The following is a 6,016-nucleotide window of genomic DNA, read 5'->3' on the forward strand; positions in this document are numbered from 1 at the left end:
GTGTGTGTGTGTGTGTGTGTGTGTGTGTGTGTAGGCAGGCGTGGCTCAGAGTCTCTTGTCTGGTACGTCAGGGTGTTTCCTTTCTACAATTGTGCTTCGGTAAGTACAAGGGTACCCACCTGTGTTTGACAATGGAAAGCTATGTGATACAAACACTAATCTTTCTGTGTATTCCACTTCACATCACACTACTTCAAGTCAGCAATCAACATTCATTTTCTCTCCATCAGTTCTCTCAGTCAGTCAGGCCGACATTCCTTTTAAACTCCAAAAACAGCCATTAGTTTAGTTGGTTCTAAGTTTGTGGACACGCCCGGCTCTCTCTTACTCTCCCTTTCAAAGACGTCTTTTCCTGACATCTTATGTTTTCCTTGCCCCTCTGTTGCCATAGAAATAAGCCCAGACAGGAAGTAACAGCCTCATGCCCATGCAAAGAAGGACATTTGTTTTGTTGAGTAAACAAATCCTAGGTATGTAGCTGGTACAGAGAGCTAGAAGGACAATAGAGGTCAACAGACTGAGCAGAGTTTTCTTCAAAGAAAGATATGCAGAGCATAATTTAAGATGGACATTAAATAGAAACACATAAACACATGCTCATTCTTTCACCCGCATGCTCATTCCGTCTGTGTGCAATCACACAACTTCTCTCACTTACTCATCCTTTCAGCAAACAGTCAGCACTTGTGGGTTAAGCCATCTTTTGAAGCCAGAATGTCTGAGGAAAAGCACCAAACACTCTGACATTGGACTGTTCACTGTGTGATGAAGAAATACGACCAGTTTATTAAAACATAAAACATTCTTTGTTTTAAGTGATAATTGACTGAATGTATTAAGGTTTTAGACTGTTCCATAGTCAAAACAATCAATTTAATGACATCACTTGTAAGAATGGGCATTTTTCCACTTCATTACATCTAATCAATAAAATAATTGTCACATTACTCAATTATAAAAAGGAATAGTTGCATTCCCTAATTTGTGGTTACATGATGGAGTTTGACTGTAGGTCTACAGTCTAACCTCTGTCTGTCACCATCTGTTCTTATGTGGTAGTACACAATTAGTGTTGTGATCAATGATTAAGGGGGAAAAGGAGCCTTTGTTTTTTTTTAATTAAGCAGTTTTCAAATTGATCCCCAGTGGGGAAGTTACAACTTACACTGTTGTTAATAATCACTACACACAGGCCTGAAATACACACAAATGCTCAGGACCTATTCATGCACAAATGAAGAAATGTTAGAGTGAGTGGGCTGCCAGTGCTAGACCAATGCTCTGACCAGTTGGGGGGGAGTAGGGTACCTTGCTAAAGAGCATCTGGCAGTGCCTAGGAAGTTAAGTGGGCATACTTCGATCCGTACGAGGACTTGAACCAGCAACCCTCTGGTTCCCAACCCAACTCCCCTACGGAGTGAGCTACTGCCACCCCAGTAAGCTCAGACTACAAGGCAGAATAAATGTGAGAGGATGTAAAACAAGTGTGTTGCCTAATTTATGTTAAAATGAGTAAAACCAAATATGAGAGTGGGGGTAACAAACAGATACAATGACAGCCTACATTAAGACACTGTAGCACGTTAAATCATGTATTGCATTTTTTGCCAATTGCTTACACACTGAAATCCAAAGTATTGCACAATTATGAAAACCTTACACGCAAGGAGCAACACATTGGCCCAGATGTGCACCACTATAAGCACAATGTCAGCCTCACACTTTTTGCAAAACAGCACATACAGTGATTTGCAAAACACTAAACACAGTTGTATACATTAGACACAGACGTATGTCATGATGTCACTTCCTTGCAATTCCAAAGCACTGAGTGTCAAATTACCTATGTATATATGTTATTGTATTTACACTATATATATAAAGTATATATATGTTATTATGTAGTGTATATGTATAGTTTTATTTGATTACGAACTGTGTTGACTGAACAGTTGTCAATTGTATTCTGAATAATAAATAAATAAATTAAAAAGATTACCACACCTATGAGCCAATCTGTGAAACACAGCCATCAGGTGCAAAAATACATGATTGCTTCATTGCAGATACACCAATCAAGTTTAGGCACTATATAAATGCAGCAGGCATTGTCTAGTATTTTCATTTTTCTTCAAAACTTTCTTCTTTTTTTACTGTAATTGTAACCTGCAAAAATATGGTGTGAAAATGAAACCAAACCAAAAAAATGAAACTAAATGTAAACCCATTCTGGTACTACCTCAAAATACAATTATGAACCTGAAAATGAGCATAACATGGGCACTTTAAACTTTCACCTTGTAATGTTTACTTTGACATTTTTGTCCACGTCACTCAATGGTACGTTCAAAAAGGTTTCCGCCCAACCCCTATTCCCGCCCCTCGGGTTTGTCCTCGATTGTGATTGGCTCAGTAGAGCGTCAGTCACTCCTGCCCTCCAAGCAGACCCGCCTCCTCCACATAGCTCCCCGGCATTGTAACGAGGAGGAGCAGTAGCCCAAAGCCAGGTATGTCTCTACCATCAGGATAGGATGCTGTAGCTTTCGCCACAGAACCGTAAGCATTTCCTGTTATTAATACTCATACTCATGTGAAATTATGTCTCTGTTTTCGCGGTTATTGTCTAGCTTCCGTTTGAACTAAGCGGCAGAGTTGACAGCGCTTCTGTCGTGGCTTTAGCTCAGTGTTTCAGCGCTGAAATGAAATATCGCTTTCGATAGAATTATTAATGGACTTTCTCGTGGCATTTGGTGCCTTCGTGTGTCCGTTTGACGTGCTGTTTGGGTTTTATCGAGGCTGTGTGAGCGCAGGGTTCACGACCACATGGAATATTGGACATTTTGCCTGCGCCGACAAGTTTGAAACGCTGTGTTGGCTGTTGGCAACAGGAACTGAGAACAGGGCTGTGAATTTAAACGAGACACCTGTGGTTTGTTCCCGTAGAGTCATGACAATATAATTTAACCAATCCGCATTGGTTGCTGTGCTGACATCACCCCAGCATGAGAAAAGTAGTGCCATTTCATTTAACGTTATTCAGCGTGTTCAGGTTAAAAACGTAGTGGGGATTTGTTCTGATTTGACGGGAGACATTCATTCAAAGTTGAGTTTACGTTATGTCAGTGTTTCTGTATTTTAGAAAGGACAGTCTTTGTAGCCATAGCCTGTGTTTTTTTTATATGCAGTAGGCCTACTGAGGACAGTATGTTTCCTAGGAGGCCACACACACATCCTTAATCAACATACACTTTGCAACAACAAGTTGATAACAAGTCATTTCTTGAGCAGAAATGCCCCCCAAAAAACCCTGTCATTCCAGGTTTCATTTTCTCAAAAGTGAATACTTGCTAGTTTTCTTAGGCATCAATGAAATACGATTAATGGTCTATTGGTTGAGCAAAACAAACATATGAATATGTTCAGTATTTTCTAAATGTAATTTTCAATACCATTGATTGCATCCTACTCACCATTCATTCATTAAATGTCCATGAGCCTTTAAGTGTTTTTTTACTCCGGGCTTTTGTTGTGCTTGAGTGGCTTTGTTTTATATTATACTGTAAATCAATACTTGACCTAGTACCTACTAGTTCAGACAGGATCACTTTATGCATGAGTGGTGATGGCATAACTATCAATCAGTGGGGCATTCACAGACTGCCTGTGGGCACACAATGTCGGCCCAGTACCCAACCTAGTGTAAACACAACTGTAGCCCTGAAGTTTATTGTTACATATCTTAACTGAGGGCGAGGCTGTTTCAAAGAGCTGTAATGACGTTATAGAATATGTGAAGATGTTTACATGACAGAAAATAGATATTTTATTCATCCCAAGGGAACTTTTAGGCATCCATTAGTTTATGCAAACATGACACAAGAAACACACATATATCTCGCATACATAAAAATCACTCACAGAAATAATGGAGAAGGATAGAAAGTGTTAATTACAATTCCTATGTTAAAAAAAAACCTTCTACAGTTCTCTGTCTAATCTGGCAGGCAGAGTTAGAGCTGAAACGTTTAGCTGACAAATCAAAAAAATAATCGGCAAGTATTTGGATAATCCATTCTTGGAAGTCATGTTTTAAGCAACAGTGCCAGCTTCTTTGTGAGGATCCTGATAGTGAGGATGACATTTGAAGATGTCTCTGGGAATTTCCGATGTGTCTGACATTTCTTAGAGCAAGTGATAAATCGATTAATCAAGAATAGAGTTGCCAGATTAATTGTTAAAAAAGATGATCATTAGTTGCAGTCCCAAGAGTAGAAGTAGTAAGAGGCTGCTCTGCAACGCAACACTCTGGGTTCAAACCCATGTGTTGGCATGTAGCTGCTCTGCTAAAAACCCCTTGAGCAAGACACAGACTGAATCCCTGCTGACTTCAGGGAGCTCTGTTCCAGGCCGTTCCTGCCTAACTTCCATGATTTCAACCCAACAGAGGATTGTGCCACAGAAATCAATGAAGTCTATCAGTCAGCTGATTACAGTTCAGCCCAAATATTTATTCTTCCTGTAACATTTCTGGGCGTGAACATCCAGCATGGCCAATGTGACTCACTCTCTCCTTTGCACAACACCCACTTAAAAGCTGGTAACTACATACAGAGCATTTCTGCCTTGACTAATACACCAAGTGGCCAATCTGAGAATAGCCTGTCTGTAATCTCTTATGGTTTTATAAGGTTATAGGATGTTGTGCCCTACTTCCAGCCAAGCTGACTGGTTTGATTCTGACACTCATGTGAAATTATATTTCTGCTGGTAACTGCACAGGTTCTATAAATAGCCCTGTGTTTTATGCCCTCAGATTCTCTATAAAGAACAAACACAAACTAAATATATTCTTGCCTTTTTTTTGTATCCATAGCAACCTCTGATTGAGCAGTAACACAAAGTGTCCCTTGTCTCAGCAGGAAAGAGACGGAGAGACATCTTTTGCGATGCGGCTGTTCAAAAATACATTGGTCAAGAATCTATGGGAATGCTGGCTCACAAGCTTGTTCTCTTTTTTTTTTTGTCTCTTTTTGAGTGCACATGAAAATAACTGACTGCCGAATGGCATATCTAGGCTGCCTTTTAGCTCTTTGATCCCTCTACTGATGCCCACATCAATTTTGTTTTTGCATGCATACAGGAAGCACAGGCACTGTTTTACTTTCAGATGAAAAATACTGTTTAAACGCTCACTCAGACACCATGTCACGGATCAGATAAGCAAAGTGCTACTGCCACCAACCAATGCAAAACCATATGCTGCCACACATCTGTCTACTTTTTGTAAAATAAGGGTGTTAATGTATGAAGTAGCCAGATAACATTGCCAGATTTGAATCTATTTGATGCCCACTCAGTTTGATAAAAAGCGGATGATGCACAGTTTTAACGTGAAGAAGCTTTACCAGAAGATTCTGAGGCTTTATTGGAGGTAGAGTCACAGATGGGCCATCTGTGAGGACCTTTTTGCGGTCCCAGTCAGCCAGTAATGGGGAGGAGATAGCCTTCAAAGATTTGGATTGTTGGGTTGACGGCAGTACTGCTGTTGCAAGAATGTATATAGGCACAAAGCAGATGGACCGGCTGCTAAATCTATGTCTGTGTCTTTGTCATGCCAGGACTCGAAACTCCAGCCTGACGATTCTTCTGGCTTCAGGCTAGTTGTCTTTAGCTCCTGTCATGGAAACTGGTGACTGGTGAAGGCTCAGCTTCTTAAAAGCCGCAGGGTGTCCTGTAAATTGCGCACGAAATGTGGTGCCGGTAGCTATGGTATACCTTTTTAATTAGGCCTGTAACAATTATTCCATATTTGACTAATTGTCAATATTTTCACATGATCGCAGTTTCTTTGTTTAACTGCATTTAATTGCTTACGTTAGCTAAGGACTTACGGACAAAGCCTTGATTTTGTTTAGAGATGCCAAATTGTAATAAAACAAATTCTTGATCAGACTGTAATGAGATGTTAGTTGTTGGCACTTGACCCTATATACATAGCAACAAAAATGACAAAGGG

At 40.1% G+C, this 6,016-nt stretch overlaps 1 protein-coding gene across 6 annotated transcripts in view; it reads left to right on the top strand.

The window, feature by feature from the left end:
• Nucleotides 1-2,434: 2,434 nt before the first annotated feature.
• Nucleotides 2,435-6,016, top strand: part of LOC116701754 (oxysterol-binding protein-related protein 3) — a 21,031-nt gene continuing 17,449 nt past the window's right edge. For 2 of the 6 annotated variants that reach the window (XM_032535632.1, XM_032535633.1), the window contains exon 1: nt 2,452-2,556. The gene's annotated coding sequence lies outside the window, so the exon portion shown is untranslated. Of the gene's footprint in view, nt 2,557-6,016 lie in introns of all 6 variants that reach the window. The other 4 variants (XM_032535634.1, XM_032535636.1, XM_032535635.1 and 1 more) reach the window with 3 other exon arrangements.

Source organism: Etheostoma spectabile, chromosome 14 (assembly GCF_008692095.1).
Source record: "Etheostoma spectabile isolate EspeVRDwgs_2016 chromosome 14, UIUC_Espe_1.0, whole genome shotgun sequence".
NCBI lineage: Eukaryota > Metazoa > Chordata > Actinopteri > Perciformes > Percidae > Etheostoma > Etheostoma spectabile.